Source organism: Leopardus geoffroyi, chromosome B2 (assembly GCF_018350155.1).
Source record: "Leopardus geoffroyi isolate Oge1 chromosome B2, O.geoffroyi_Oge1_pat1.0, whole genome shotgun sequence".
NCBI lineage: Eukaryota > Metazoa > Chordata > Mammalia > Carnivora > Felidae > Leopardus > Leopardus geoffroyi.
In genome coordinates this window covers 33076487-33092683 of record NC_059332.1, presented here as the reverse complement: position 1 = coordinate 33092683, position 16197 = coordinate 33076487, and the positions used below count along the sequence as shown (strand labels likewise).

At 52.2% G+C, this 16197-nt stretch overlaps 1 long non-coding RNA gene across 7 annotated transcripts in view; it reads left to right on the top strand.

Moving 5' to 3' along the window:
* The window catches only part of LOC123608268, a 55209-nt gene extending 49782 nt beyond the window's left edge, over nucleotides 1-5427 (top strand). For 6 of the 7 annotated variants that reach the window (XR_006717156.1, XR_006717159.1, XR_006717163.1 and 3 more), the window contains one exon: nucleotides 4387-5427. This is a non-coding gene — a long non-coding RNA (uncharacterized LOC123608268). Of the gene's footprint in view, nucleotides 1-3770; nucleotides 3836-4386 lie in introns of all 7 variants that reach the window. The other variant, XR_006717158.1, reaches the window with a different exon arrangement.
* The last annotated feature ends 10770 nt before the right edge of the window (nucleotides 5428-16197 follow it).

The following is a 16197-nucleotide window of genomic DNA, read 5'->3' as shown; positions in this document are numbered from 1 at the left end:
GAGCAGAGAGAGAGGGAGACAGAGGACCTGAAGCGGGCTCTGCACTGACAGCAGAGAGCCCAACACGGGGCTTGAATGCCTGAACCGTGAGATCATGACCTGAGCTGAAGTCAGATACCTAACTACTGAACCACTTAGGCACCCCTATTGTTCATTTCTTGAAGTTCCATCTTAAAACCCATCTGTTCTTTCCTAGTTGTTTTTGTCGAGTGGCTTCTTTGTGACTGCATGTTTTATTTCATAAATGTATGTTTTATATATTTTTATCTGAAAATCCTTTGATCTTCAGTCTTTAGGGATCTAAACCTGGAGTTCATTGTTTTTTGCTGACTCACAGACACAGTAACTTGCCTCCTCGTGTGCCTGCGATCTTTGTGAGCTCATTGTTGGTTTCAAATTGGTAGGAATCCTGTAGGTCTCGGTCGAGGATTGGGGATGCAGCCCTGCAGACGGCATTTGCTTTTCCTCTTCTGCTGGTACCAGGAAGCGCCATGATCTGGGGTTACTTCCTCTCGCCTTGAATGAGGGACTCCAACACTCCCCTTCCCTGTTTTGGCCTTGGACCAAGCCTCAGTTTCCCAGTAACAGGAGGAAATTTATCTGGCTGCCTGCTGCCCCAGCCCTGGCCAGCCCCCGGTCCCTTGTCCCAGAGGGGGTGTGCTTAGGGACATCCCCTATCTCTTGTCAGATCAGTTACATTTCAAATAAATATGTTTTTCAGAGTTCAGCTGTTCTCCTCAGCCATGATGCTATAATGCCAGAAGCAGAAGATTCCTTATAGTCTCTAACAATTTCCTCTTTATGTAAACCACCCTGTATGGGTTCTGTTGCCTGCACTAAAGGCCACATATTAGGAGTGCTTTTCCCCTGGTATAAAATGGTCATCTACCTTTTTGTCCACAAGAAGAGCAGCCCCCTCTTTTGGAGAACTAGTGGTTTCTCTCCCAGCCCAGTCACATGCCCTGTAATTACGGAACTCGGTCCCTCAGACTACAGGGTGAGCCACATGACCCAAGATCGCCAGTTAGAGTCCTTCCCCGGGGATTTCTGAATTTGAGTGGAGGCGAAACTTCTTCCTCTTGGGGGCATCATAAGGGTGTGAGCTCAGTAAGGCTGCAGTCTCACTTCCCATGCGTGGGGATAAAGCCTGCAGAGAACGAAGCCAAGGTGCTGAGGGGCAAAAGAAGATGCAAGAGACAGTGGGAATCATGTTACTCCTGTGCTATCTGTGGTCTGACCGCGTAAGCCAACACATCTTCCCGTGCTGCTCAGGTTTTCTGCCTTTTACATTCTAGCCTCTTATGTGGTGAGGTGATAGATGATTATTACTTTGTTTTCTGCCTTCTTGTGTTTTAAAAATGCCTTACCATCTGGGGGCGCCTGGGTGGCTCAGTCGGTTAAGCGTCTGACTTTGGCTCAGGTCATGATCTCACAGTTGGTGAGTCCGAGCCCCGCATCCCTGGAGCCCGCTTCGGATTCTGTGTCTCCCCCTCTCTCTCTCTGCCCCTCCCCCACTCATGCTCTATCTCTCTCTGTCTCAGAAACATTAAAAAAAATTTTTTTAAATGGCACAAGAACAGACCCTCAGATCAATGGAATTGAATAGAGAACCCAGAAGTGGACCCATAAACGTATGGGCAACTAATCTTTGACAAAGCAGGAAAGAATATCCAAAGGAATAAAGACCATCTTTTCAGCCAGTGGTGCTGGGAAAATTGAACATGAAACGACATGAAGAATGAACCTGGACCACTTTCTTACACCATACACAAAAAATAAACTCAAAGTAGATGAAAGACCTCAATGTAAGACAGGAAGCCATCCAAATCCTCGAGGAGAAAGCAGGCAAAAACCTCTTTGATCTTGCCTGCAGCAATTTCTTACTCAACATTGTCCCCGGAGGCAAGGGAAACAAAAGCAAAAATGAACTACTGGGACCTCATCAAAATAAAAAGCTTCTGCACAGTGAAGGAAACAATCAGCAAAACTAAAAGGCAACCGACAGAATGGGAGAAGATATTTGCAAACGACATATCAGATAAAGGGTTAGTATCCAAAATGTATAAACAACTTACCAAACTCAACACCCAAAAAACAAATAATCCAGTGAAGAAATGGGCAAAAGACATGAATAGACTCTTCTTCAAAGAAGACATCCAGATGGCCAACCGACACATGGAAAAATGCTCAACATCACTCATCAGGGAAATGCAAATCAAAACCGCCATGAGATACCACCTGACACCTGTCAGAATAGCTAACATTAGCAACTCAGGCAACAACAGTTGTTGGTGAGGAAGCGGAGAAAGAGGATCTCTTTTGCATTGTTGGTGGGAATGCAAGCTGGTGCAGCCACTCTGGAAAACGGTATGGAGGGTCCTCAAAAACTGAAAATAGAACTACCCTACGACCCAGCAATTGCACCACTAGGCATTTATCCAAGGGATACAGGTGTGCTGTTTCGAAGGGACACATGCACCCCCATGTTTATAGCAGCACTATCAACAGTAGCCAAAGTATGGAAAGAGCCCAAATGTCCATCGATGGATGAATGGATAAAGAAGATGTGGTATATATATACAATGAAGTATTACTCAGCAATCAAAAAGAATGCAATCTTGCCATTCGCAACTACGTGGATGGAACTGGAGGGTATGATGCTAAGTGAAATCAGTCAGTCAGAGAAAGACAAAAATCATATGACTTCACTCATATGAGGACGTTAAGAGACAAAACAGATGAACATAAAGGAAGGGAAACAAAAATATAAAAACAGGGAGGGGGACAAAACAAAAGAGATTCATAAATATGGAGAACAAACTGAGGGTTACTGGAGGGGTTGTGGGAGGGGGGATGGGCTAAATGGGTAAGGGGCATTGAGGAATCTACTGAAATCATTCCTTCACTATATACTAACTAATTTGGATGTAAATTTTAAAAGATAAAAAAAATAAAGTTAAATTACAAAGTTAAAAATAAAATTTGAAAAATTAAAAAAACACTTTACCATCTAGATATTTTAAAAAATAAAACAGCTTTATTATTATTATTATTATTATTATTATTATTGTTATTATTTTAAGTAGGCTTCATGCCCAGCATGCAGCCCAGTGTGGGGCTTGAACTCACGACAGTGAGATCAAGACCTAAGCTGAGACCAAGAGTTGGATGCTTAGTCAACTGAGCCACCCAGGTGCCCCCTAAACAAAGGTATTATTAAAAAAATCCTTGGGGGTGCCTGGGTGGCTCAGTCGGTTGAGCACCAGACTTTGGCTCAGGTCATGATCTCACGGTTCATGGGTTTGAGCCCCGCATCAGGCTCTGGGCTGACAGCTAAGAGCCTGGAGCCTGCTTCGGATTCTGTGTCCCCCTCTCTCTCTGCCCCTCCCCCACTCACACTCTGTCTCTTTCTCTCTCTCTCAAAAAGAAATACACATTAAAAAAATTAAAAAAGTGGGGCGCCTGGGTGGCGCAGTCGGTTAAGCGTCCGACTTCAGCCAGGTCACGATCTCGCGGTCCGGGAGTTCGAGCCCCGCGTCAGGCTCTGGGCTGATGGCTCGGAGCCTGGAGCCTGTTTCTGATTCTGTGTCTCCCTCTCTCTCTGTCCCTCCCCCGTTCATGCTCTGTCTCTCTCTGTCCCAAAAATAAATAAACGTTGAAAAAAAAAAATTAAAAAAAAAAAATTAAAAAAGAAAAACCCTTGCATTCACTTTTTTGGTGAAGCAAATAACCTCACTCTAATTGGTTTTTGTGAAATGAAATCTCCACAGGTTAGATTCAGCTAAAGCAAGGACCCGTCCAGTGGACAAGGACTCGCGTGTCCATTCTGTTAATGGTGAGTGGGACACATACCTTCCCCAAGAAAAGCAGCCTGGCCTTGGTGATGTCAAGTGTCTGTGGTGGCCCTGATGATGGGGCAGTGACTCTGGGGCTCCCTGCCCCTGGTGCCACCCCCTGCGGCCTCTGCCTGTGAGGCCTACACTCTGCCTGGAGTGTAACATTTGAGGGGCTGTCTCAGTCGGCTGGTGTCCTCGGCACCCAGCACTAAACTGGCAAGAATTTTTTTTTTCCCCACCCGGCCACCCGAGAAATGTTTTGATGAACTGAGCTAATCCAGACCTCAGATTCTCAGTCAGGCATCCCATATCCTTCTTTGACTGGTTCTGACACCAACAAGCCGTGTGGTCTCGAGCAAGCCTCAGTTTCCTCTTCTGCAACGTGGGCTTCATGCTTGGTCTTCTGCAGGGTTGTAAGGATTAGACAGAGTACAGAGCCAACATGGAATGAATTACGTTGACGGGGGAGGAGGAAGGACTCGATGGCGGGGGCTGACAACCTCGGGATGGGAACAAGGATGCTGAAAGGCACTTTTCCTGTTGCACTTAGGAATCAGAGTCGGGACGAAGGAAGGAGGAAGCGTTTGGCTTCACATTCTAGAGAAAGAAGACCCTACTGGGCTGCAGACTCCCCTCCAGGGGCTGTTGGAAAGCGGCTGGACCTCTTCTGCTTCTCCCCAACCACTCTGCCACTCTGCCAGTTACCAGTTACCAGCAGGGACTGTGCAGTCACTGAAACCAGCACCCTGGGGAGGCCCAGCTCTGGACACCAGCCACACAGAAAGGAGACGCCGACACCCCAAGGAGGCGATTATGCCAGGGGGGCAGCGAAACACAGAGCCTCTCGTCTCTCCTCTCCCTCTCTTCCCACACAGCCTTCCCCCACCGTGAGCATTTGATGAGCTGTGAGGTGTTTACCTTGTCACTAGATGGAACTGGGAACTGGGTCTTTTTGTATCTGAAAGTCACCAGAAAGCCACAGGACTTGCCAAGATGGTCGGAAGGGATGGGAAGAGGAGGCTGAAGGTTGGATTTAGGGGAAAATGGCTACACCCCCACCTTTCACTGAGCTGAGCACCTTGGGAGCCAGTGACCAGAGCAGCTTCCCCGAGGGCACCCATTCTGTGCCCGGAGAGCCCAGCTGTGCAGGGGCCCTCGGTGAGGGGCGACACAGAATCCAAGGGATGAGTGGCTCCCGGAGTGAGGCTCAGCCCTTGTCCTTGCTGGGTACCAAGCAGCAACTGCTGTTGTCATCAGGGAGCTCTCCTAGGTTGGCAACGCCATCCAGGAAGTGCTATCCCGGGGGGCCGCCCTCCCTCCTGCCCTCCTGTTCTCCCTCTCTAGCGTCAGGCCCTGGGCCAGAGGGAGCCGACAGCAAAGGTCCTTGGAACCCAGAGGAGCAAATCCCCTGGACTCAGTGAGGAGGTGGGAGGTCCGGGCCAGGGTGGAGACACAAGGCGGTTCTGAGCCCAGACCTGGCTGAGGGCACAAGTTCAGGAGGCAGCAGGGTGGTTTCCCAGGCTGCTTTTGTAAGGCCTTGTAACTTAAGCCCCCAGTCTGCAGAGTGAATAAAGGCGGACCTTTTTTCAGAGGTGTGTACACCGGCTGGAAAATGTTCCTGAAGACAACCTTCCTGAGCCCCGGTCTCCTCGGAGAAATGGTTGTGAGGGATAACGAAGTAGTGCACAGTGCCTGGGACGCTGTAGGTGCTCAATAAATGGCAGGTTTTTATTCTACCTCCTCCCTTCACACCTGCCGCCTTCCTAGCACCTTGATAGGGAAGGAATAGGCAGAAAGGAGAAACGACAGGCTTGAAAAGACCAAAAGGGGTGTGGGAGCGCCCTCTGTTGGTCAATAGTGGAAGGTGGCAGAGGGGGCTGCCCCGACCGCTAGAGAAACGGATCCAAGTCTTCCAAGGGCCCAGCGTGGGGGCCAGCTGAGGTCGGAGCTGTCCCATCGACTGTCCTGAGATCCCTCATGGGGAGGAGAGGGGCAGCTTCTGCCTCTGTAGGGACAGGTATCAGTAGCCACCCGTGCACATTTGCAGTGGCAGGGACACCCAGCCCCCAAACCTGACATTCGCACTGTGAGGGTCTCTTGGCTGCGCCAGCGCTCACTGCCGACGTGGGTGGAGGAAGGCGGTGCGCGAGGCGAGGGAGGAGGCTCCACCTGGGCCCGGAACGCCAAGGCGCCTGGTCTCAGACGGTGGCTTTCCCTCTCCAGCCTGTTTTCTCCCCTACCAGCTAGATGCCCCCCCGCCACCTTCGAGATTACAGTGGTTGGCCTCAGCCTCCTACTCCATCCACGGCTTCCCAGTGAGAAAGAGATGTTCACTGCCGCCTGATATCTGTTTTTCAGAACAGTTAAGTGACTTGGCCAAGGCCAAGCTTTGTGGTTGTCTCGGATCCAGGGCCCATGCTCCAAGGCCTGCGTTCTTCATGCTGCCTCTCACGGAGAGCCTCCCCTCTGCCCACCACCCACCACCCACCACCCACCGCCCCCCCCCCCCCCCATCTTCGGCCCTGCCCTGCCGAGTACTCCTCCCTGCTGCTCCCTTTGCCTTTGGCCCTCTTGGCTTTGCCAATGGGAAGGAACAGAAGCCCCCTTCTGGTGGTGCACAGAGAAGTCTAGTTAAGGGAAGGGAGGGACAGACAGGGCCAGGCCTCAGGAAGGGAGCTCATTTCTTTCTCCTTCTTCCCTATGACACGCGGGAAACATCCCAGTTCACGAACTGTAGGTCTAGACACACCATGAGAGTCAGACTCTCTTTCTCTCTTGTCCAAGTTCCTGGGAGAAAACGTCGGGCTGGGTGCGAGCCCACTGCTATGTGTGTGTGTTGGGGGTAGGGCAGGGGAGACAGCCCCAGAGTGCTCACCACAACAGACTTCTCCGAGGTCTGGAAGTCTCCTTCGTCTGCCTGGACGGCTCCCACTCACCCTGTAAACTCACCTTCCCTGACTTCACCCTGGGCCCAAGCCTGGCGCTTTTCCTCAGGGTTCCCAGGGTATGCTGCCGCATGGTGGACAATGATTGCTCAGAATCTCAGGGCGCCTGGGTGGCTCAGTCGATTAAGCATCCAACGCTTGATCTCAGCTCAAGTCTTGATCTCAGGGTTGTGAGCTCAAGCCCCACGTTGGGCTCCACGCTGGGTGTGGTGCCTACTTAAAAAACAAACAAAAACCAAAAACCACACACACACAACCTCCCTGCTCTAGGAACTCCTTCCATAACACGTATAGCAGCCATGTTCTTTAAAAAAATTTTTTTTTAAGTTTATTTTTTTTATTAAAAAAAATTTTTTTTTAACATTTATTTATTTTTGAGACACAGAGAGACAGAGAATGAACAGGGGAGGGGCAGAGAGAGAGGGAGACACAGAATCTGAAACAGGCTCCAGGCTCTGAGCTGTCAGCACAGAGCCTGACGCGGGGCTCGAACTCACGGACCGTGAGATCATGACCTGAGCCGAAGTCGGACGCTTAACCAACCAAGCCACCCAGGCGCCCCTTAAGTTTATTTATTTTTGAGAGACAGAGACAAAGCCTGAGTGAGGGGGGGGGGCAGAGAGAGAGGGAGACACAGAATCTGAAGCAGGCTCCAGGCTCTAAGCCCAACGTGGGGCTCGAACTCACGAGCCATGAGATCATGACCTGAGCCAAAGTCAGACCCTTAACTGACTAAGCCACCCAGGCGCCCCTTGGGGGCTATGTTTTAAAACTACCACAGAAACTTCATAAATTTAACACCGATACACTAGTATTACCTAAAACACAGTCTCTATTTGAGGTTGTCCCAATAATGCCCTTTGTAACTCTTTTTTTTTTTTAAGTTTATTTATTTAGTTTTAGTAATCTCTACACCCAACGTGGGGCTTGAACTCAGTACCCCAAGATCAAGAGTTGCATGCTCTTCCGACTGAGCCAGCCAAGTGTCCCCTTAACTCTTTTTTAAAAATCCAGGAACCAGTCAAGTTCATGTAGTGCATCTAGTTGTCAGGATTCTGGTATCCTAGGACGCTCCCCAAGCATTTTGTCTTTCACGACAGTGCCATTTTTGAGCTGTCTTGTAGAATATGCTACGTACGATCCACATTTATCTAGTGGTCTCCTCATGAGCAGATTCGGGTTCAAGTAATCCTGGAGAGAACACTACCTAGATGGTATTGTGCCCTTCCTGCAGCACACCTGGGCCTCATAATGTCAGTTTGTACCTTCTTCCCTGGGAATGCTGAGCTACCTCGCCAGGTAAGGTGGGGCCCACCATTTTCTCCCGGGGAAAGGTACTGTTCCTCTTTTGCTAGGTTTTATTAAGATTTACCCCAGGGATGGCCATTCCACATCTTTTCTAAGTACTTGATATGCCCCTTCGATATGTAGATTATGTTGCGTTATTTCTAGAAAGTTCCTTCTTTTGGGGGCCAGGGATTTCTATTTTGTTTGATATTAGTTCTTTTTGATTGTTTTGTTTTTCTTCTTCGGGCACTCCAGTGATGTGTATGTTGTACTCCCTTTGCCTATCTTCTTTAACCATCTTTTTCTCTCTGGCACTTTTTTTTTTTTTTTTTTTTTTACTTTTTACTTTGTTACTGATTTTACTTTTGTTTTCTTGGTTCTCTTCGTTCCTGGTATGATATGAGTGCCTCTTATTATATTTTCAGTTGACTTTAATTCCTCTTGAAATTTACTTTTCACTTCTGAGAAGATTTTGACTTTTTTTCCCCTTCAATTCCTTTCCTGATTTTTGTTAACTCTTATATCTGCTTCTAATTTTTTGGCCCATTTCTATTTGATGTTCCCAAATGCCTGATTTAAAGTATTTTTCAGGGGCTCCTGGGTGGCCCACTCGGTTTTATACATCTGACTTCAGCTCAGGTCATGATCTCACGGTTCGTGAGTTCGAGCCCCGCATCAGGTTCTGTGCTGACAGCTCGGAGCCTGGAGCCTGCTTCAGATTCTGTCTCTTTCTCTCTCTCTCTCTGGCCCTCCCCCACTCGTGCTCTGTCTCTCAAAAAACAAAACAAAACATTAAAGTGTTTTTCATCTCTGCAAATGATTGTTTAAGAATACTTAGTCCAGGGATACCTGGGTGACCCAGTCAGTTAAGCATCTGACTTCACTTAAGCATCTTGATATCATCAGGTCACGATCCCAGGGTTGTGGGATGGAGCCTCGTGTTGGCTCTGTGCTGAGTGTAGAGCCTGCTTAGCATTCTCTCACTCTCGCTCTCTCTCTCTCTCTCTCTCTGCCCCTCCACCACTCGCGCTCATGTGCTCTCTTAAAAAAAAAAAAAAGAAAAAAAAAAAAAGAATATTCAGTCCAGGTTGGAGTGTTGTGTCAGAGTTTTCCTCCACCCGGTGGCGTTTTTCTGGAGGAAACTTCATCAGCTGAAATATTTTTCTTTTTTTTAAATTATTGAATGGGCGCCTGGCTGGCTCCATCAATGGAGCGTGTGACTCTCGATCTCAGGGTCAGGGGTGAGTTTGAGCCCCACCTTGGGTGTGGAGATTACTAAAATAAATAAATTTTAAAAACTTGAAAAAATGATTAAGGTATAGTTGACCCACAGCGTTACATCAGTGTCAGGTGTATAACACAGAGATTTGACAGTTCTGTACATTACTCAGTGCTCGCCATGGCTAAGTGGACTTGTCGACCACACATGGCTACAATATTATTGGCTGTATTCCCTATGCTGTACTTGTCATCTCCGTGACTTACCTATTTTAGGACAAGAAGTTTCAGCTGAAGTGTTTTGATTCTCGTTTTCTGTGTTTTTCTTTCTTTCTTCTTCTTTTTTAATGTGTATTTATTTTTGAGAGAGAGACAGAGTGCAAGCGGGGTAGGGGTGGAGAGAGAGGGAGACACAGAATCTGAAGCAGGCTCCGGGCTGCGAGCCGTCAGCACAGAGCCCGACGTGGGGCTCAAATTCATGAACTGTGAGATCATAACCTGAGCCGAAGGTGGATGCTTAATCGACTGAGCCACCCAGGCGCCCCTCCGTTTTTTTCTTATAGCGGAACTGTATGGATGTTGTCTGCTCTGCTTTTTTCTGTTCACTCTGAAGTGTCTTTTTTTGGCGGGGAGGATCGATGTGTTTGTGGATTTGGTAATTCTTCTTGTTTCCATAAGCTTACTCCCTTCTCTCCATTCCCCAGCAAGGCTCCCAGGGCCACCTTCCCCTCCCCGGTCGCCCCTGTCACCCAGAACTGGTGCCTTTTCCAGATGGCTACTCTGGCCCCGCGCATTCAGCAACACCTTCCTTTCAATTCCAACAGAAGCCAGTGCTCTGATCCGCTGGGCATCAGACCTATTCGAGGTATTTCCCACCAGGGCACAGCTCGCTCTCTCTCTCTCTCTCTCTCTCTCTCAGGATCATTTTATTTGTGTCCCCAAGCAGGTTCTTGCTGCCCTCTCTTCTTTTGCACGGAGTCTTCCCCTGACCTTCTCTACTCTGGGAGGTCCAGACCTTGTTCTGTCGCGTTCAGAGCTTGCTTTCTCTTCTCAGCTATAGACTGAAGTTCGCAGAGCTGTTTCCTGGTTATGCTGCAGGCGGGGGGGGGGGGGGGGGGGCCGGGGGCCTTTATCTCCCTCCTTGTTCTTCGGCACGGCAGAAGCACGTGTGCAGAGGTCTGGATTTTGACTGCTGTCATTTTCCTAAGGGAACCCGGAACCCGGCTCAGGTCTTCTTAGTGAACTGGCAGTGGCCACTGGCAAGTTCCACAGGAGCTGCCAAGCCAGTTCCTGGTATTTATTTTTGTTCACGTTGGCCAGAGTTATTCTATTGCTTGCACCCAAAGAATCCTAGCTGTAACATCATGTTTCCGGCCACCTGGGTGGAGCTGGGTTGCAGGGAGAGGCAGATGGGAGCTGGAGGAGCTTCGGAGCCCTGATTTTAACCATCTTGAGGGCCCCAAGATGGGGTATTTCTGGGAACTGGGTGGCTTCATAATCCTGGGTATTTATTGACACTTTTACTGAAGTAAAACACACTTTCACCGAGTGAACACACCGATGCCATCAACATCCAGATGAAGGACAGAACATCCAAGTCCTCAGAAGCCCCCTCATGTCCCTTTTGGTCACCACCCCCCGCAAAGGTCACGCTGATACTCTGACTTCTCTCACTCTAGGTTATTTGTTCTGTGTTTATACTTTGTACGAATGGAATCACCAGAATCACACAGTATGTATACTTGGGTCTGGCTTCTTTTTGCTCAATATTATGACTGTGGGTTTCACCCACGCTGTTGAGTAGATTTGGGATCTATTTTGGGGATCCATCCAGCTCCCGTGGAACCACTCCCTTTATCTAAGGAGCAGAGTTGTGACTGAGAGCCCTTGAACTCGGGTGGGCCCCAGTGTGTGACCCCCCCCCCCCCACATGCCCCTTGCCATTTGCACTTCCAGATTTGGAAACAGCTCTTTTCCTGGAGTGCCTGCCCGCCTCTGCTCTCCACTCCGTCCCCTTGGAATGCAGTCCTCTTGCCCCTGGAGGACATGGCCGGACTATTAGTAAAAATATTATACAAATAACAGTGTGTGTTAAAGGGCGCCCGGGTGGCTCAGTCAGCTAAGCACGACTCCTGGTTTTGGCTCAGGTCATGATGTCCCAGTTCATAAGTTTGATCCTGAGATGGGCTCTGCGCTGACAGCATGGAGCCTGCTCGGGATTCTCTCTCTCTTCCTCTCTCTGCCCCTCCCCTGCTCATGCTTTCTCTCTCTCAAAACAAATAAATAAACTTAAAGACAACAACAAGAACAACAGCGCATGTTAATGACAGCCTCTTTCAGTCGTGTGTTGTGGTAGTTTGCAGGGGCGTAGCACAGGGGGCTTGATCCCAGCTCTCTGTTAAGCTCTTCAGGATGGGGACCCCCCTCCCCACCCCGATGTGCCTCTCAGGACCGTGGTGAGGATGACAGGGGCTACCCCATGACAGAACTTGCTGGTCAACTCCGTGCCCGTGATGCCGGATGCTGACGTCTTGGACATACTCAGACTTTGCATCACCCTGGATGACCGAGGCCCGGCCCTCCCACAGGGTCTGATTTAATAGGTTTGGGATGCGCCCAGACATCAGTTTTAAAAGTCCCCAGATGGCTCTAATGTGCCACAGTAGGGTCGGCCAACCACGGGCCTGGCACATAGTGGGAGGGCAGTAAATGTTGACTTTGAGGGTTCGAGCCCCGCATCCCGTGAGCACGAGCCCCGCTTTGGGTAAAACACGAGACCCCCAGGGTGATCCCTACTTCTCTCTCTCTCTCTCTGTGCCCCTCGCTCACTTGCGCTGTCTCTCTCAAATAAAAGGGCTGCAATTTGCAGGGAGAGAGGCGAGGTGTGCAACTTCCTGTGGCTGGCGCCCCTCTCACTCCCTTTACAGGCCTCTTCATTGTACTTCCCGTTCCCCTTGCCCTGCCTTCTGCCACCTAGGAATCCAGGACATCCCTCACCTGCCGCCTCCTGCCCCGGGTCAGCCGGCGGCCCTCTGGACTTTGCGGGGCATCAGAAGAGGCACCCCTCCCTCCCCGCCGTCAGAGCAGGTGAGCTGGGCTGCACATGAATCCGAGGGGGCGGCGGCCCAGCTGGGAAGCAGCCCTGAAATAGACCCCTCGCCGCCCCCGCTGCCTCCTCCCGGAATCTGCTCAGGTGAAAAACAAGCCTCTCAATCCGGGTGTCTCACCGGGCGTCGTCGGAGGCGCCGAGCCTTACCCGCCGCGTAGATCCGGCCCGAGTCCAGCTCAGATCCGTGCAGACCCTACCCGGGCCGGACCAGCGCTGCAGTGAGGGCTCCCGGCCACTGGGCGGCGCTGGCGGTCCGCGCTGGGGCTTAGCGTGCGGCTGGTGGGGAGGGAGGGCCACAGCGGCCGCTCTCCTGAAGAGAGGCTCTGCGCGCCCCTTCCCGGCCTGGAGGGCCCTCAGATGGGATCTCCCTGAAATTTGGGGGTCACGTGGGGCCGAATGGGCCCTTCCTGAGGAGGCGGGAGTGGCGAGCGTGCACAGGCCGGGGCATACACCCTTCTGCAGGAGCCAGCAGGGAGAGAAACGGGGCCACCCTCCCAGCTGCTCCCCTGCTTCTTCGTTTTGTCCCACGTTTCCCACCTGCTTCCTGAATTCGGAGCTTTGGGACGGAGGGAGGTCAAGACCATCTGTCCATCTAACCATTCATCTGTGTGTCCACCCACCCGTCTACTCAGGCACCACGGGTTGCCCACAGGCGGTAAACCCACTGCACACAGGAAATAGAGGGGTAAGAGATTCTCCCTCCCCCTGGGGGGGAGCAGACCACTGAACTGGAAGCTGGGGAATTCTCCACCAGGGGTGGTGGTTAAGCTGGGCCTTGAAGGTCAGGGAGAGGGTTTCTGGATGGAGAAGAGGAGGTGATTCAGCCACATAGGTGAGAGGGAGGAGGAGGGCCCAGGGCCTTACATGGGCTGAAGGGTGCAGGGGAGGGAGGGGCAGCCAGAGGACTCCTCGGGGACCTGCATCTACCATCTCTCCCTGCAGTGAAGGGAGCTATACCAGCCCCTCCTTATCAGTGAGGAAACTGAGGCTGGAGACATCGAGTGCCCTGCTGTGGCCCCACAGTGACACAGTGTCATGGCTGGGGCCGAATGCAGGTGTATTAGACTCAGGTGGAGAAGGAACCTGGTCTTTAACCACGGAATGCATTAACTGGCAGCACTGGGCCAGGGGCGGCCCGTGTCAGCTCACAGTCCTGGACCCCCTGATGCCGGCCTGCCAGAAACATATGGGGTCTTTCCCGGCCTTGGCTTCTACTCTGTGACCCTGACTTTCCTCCTGCTGTTTCTCCTCCCCACTGACACTCTGCCCTTGGGAGAGGGTCCGCTATCAGCCACCACCTCTGCGGTGTGTGGGAAAAGCCTTTGTCCCCGGAGGGGCTAGTTAGGCTCTACCAGCAGGTGGGGAACACTTGGTGGGGCCAAGCCGATGCCTCAGGGTGCCCGCTCCTCCCGTGACCCTCGGGGGTTGGGGCCAGAGAAGCCATGGGTCCAGAGGGTAAGGGCTCCAGAGCTGGGGCTATGCAGAGTTGGGCCAGGGACGGAGGTCAGACGAGCTCTGCAGCGAAACTGGTATGCAGCATTGGCCTGGTGGCTCCCCCTTTCTGGGTCTCAGTGGCTCATCTGTAGCCCGAAGCAGGGGGGCGGGTACAGACCCCTGAGGTGGTAGGGGCTAGGAGAGGCCCAGGTGTGGGGATGTTGGGGTGGGACTGGGTGCATGAGGTGGGCCGGCTGGGGGGCCCTGGGTCCTCCACTCATTCCCATGCCCAGCCCTGCTGAGAGGCCCCCACTCCCCACCTAGCCACTCGCCCACCTTCCTCCTGCTGGTCCCCCGGGGTCTTCAGTTGTGGGGGCCTCATACCCCACTCCAGCTGGTTGGAGTTCTATTAATATTTCAGTTTGATGAATTAAAGATTCTTTCTACCCTCCTTCTGATGTCCCAGGAGGGAATTAAAAACGAATCCGATCCAATCAAATGCCATTGAAATGCAGCCCACGAGGGGAGGAGGAGCGGGTGGGTGTGGGCTTTTCTTTCCCAGCTCTGCTTTGTCCTCTTTGGGGTGTGTGTGTGTGTGTGTGTGTGTGTGTGTGTGTGTGTGATGGGCTGGTCTTTGTGAGGCGGGGACAAGAGGCAAGAGAAAACTGGGGCTGAGGAGGGCAAAGGGTATCTGCACGGTTGCCGCTGCCTTTAGAGGGGAACTGGATCCCGAGTATGGCTCAGGTTGCAGGGAAACTGAAGCTGTGGGGTGGGGAGGGGCGGTGCAGCTGTGACCCCAGCCCCATGAGCTGACCACGACTGCCCCCTGCCCCTTGTGGGATGTTGGATGCTTTCCAGGTCAGCCCCACCTCCCTGGCTTTCCCGGGCTGTGCTGGAGATACCTCAGCAGTGAGGACGTGAACCTTGGAGATAGCGTGAGTGGGATCGTGAGCGGGATCGTGAGCGGGATCGATGCTCCTGAGGCTCCGACAGCGGGAGGTCCTGGGGGTCATTTCCAGCTTTCTGTCCCGTCAGCTGTCTGGGTCCCCCTTTGGAGGGAGCAAATGCTGGGGCTTCCTTCCCGCACTGTCCAGGAGCTTCCTAAGGGGGATGGAGGCTGGAATACGTTGGGGGCGGGACTGACAAAGGGGCTTGCTGGCAATTTCCAGCCCTGCGGTGGATCGTCAGCCAGGCCCTGTGGCCTTTGCCTCTTCCCAACGGCCTGGGGCCCCTTTGGAAGACAATCGAAGGCTCCAAATCACAGCGTCCTTTACACTTGAAAAGCCTTTCTCCTCCCGTTCTTTCCTTTCACCCTCAAGGTGGCCTGAGTCCCTGCAGCATCACGATCCACACTGGACAGTTGAGGAAGGACACTGAGGCTGAAAGCAGGGGACTGGCGTGCCACACCATCAGTGCAGTGGTGCTGGGACTGTCTGCAGCTGGGCGGTCCCCGGAGTGTGTGATTGAGATTGGGGACAAGTGTGGAGAAGGCACAGCAGAGCGAAGACATTCCCTGCCACCAGGGCCAGCTGGACCGCGTCCCCTCCTGCGCCTGTCACCTGGCTGCTCCCCCTGGCGCCCAGAGCCCTGCCACTCAGCCAAAGGAGCAGGCTGGCCATGAGGCACGGGCGGGTGGGCGGGCGGGAGGGGCTTTTAAATGTTAATTGTATTTTGACATCCCGGCTTGTGACATCCATCCTAATGACATTTGGCTCCCAGCTGACAGCCCCCGGACATGTGGAGGGAGAGGGATGATAAGTAGTTTTAAATTGCAGTGTGGCAAAGAGGCTGGAAAATCCTGAGTCTTAAGAAAAAAGAGACAGGGCCAGGAGCGGGAGAGGGAAGGAGGAGGTGAAAGTGGAAATCAAGGAGGAGAAAGAGGAAGGCTCCTTCTCTCTGGGGGGTCAGCCATTCATTTGTTTAACAAGTGGACATTTATTGGGCACCTACTGCGTGCTCGGGGGCACAGTCTCAGCTGCGGGGGCGAGGGGGAGGGTGTCAAAAGCCCCGTCTGGCTGTGCGCCCCATTCCCCCGCGTGGCTCTCAGTGCTTGTAATTCCAGCTCCTCCGTCAGGGTGTAAGTGACCCTCCTCCCTGACCTCCCTTCCCTGCCCCCCTTGAGCTTGAGGCAGCGCCGCCGATGCCTCCCTGGCTTTTCCTTTCTCCTGTCCCCTCTCTCTTCAGCCCTATGGGTGGGGAAAATGAAGCTGAGGAAGGGAAGGGGAAGCATCATCTTTCAGGCCAGGGAGCTCCAGAGCAGCCAGAAGTAGCTGAAATTGACCTTGGACCATATGTGTCCCTTCACCTGCCCCACAACCACAGCTCTTCCCCTGCCGTCCACTTGCGGAACTTCCCCTCCTTCCCAGCT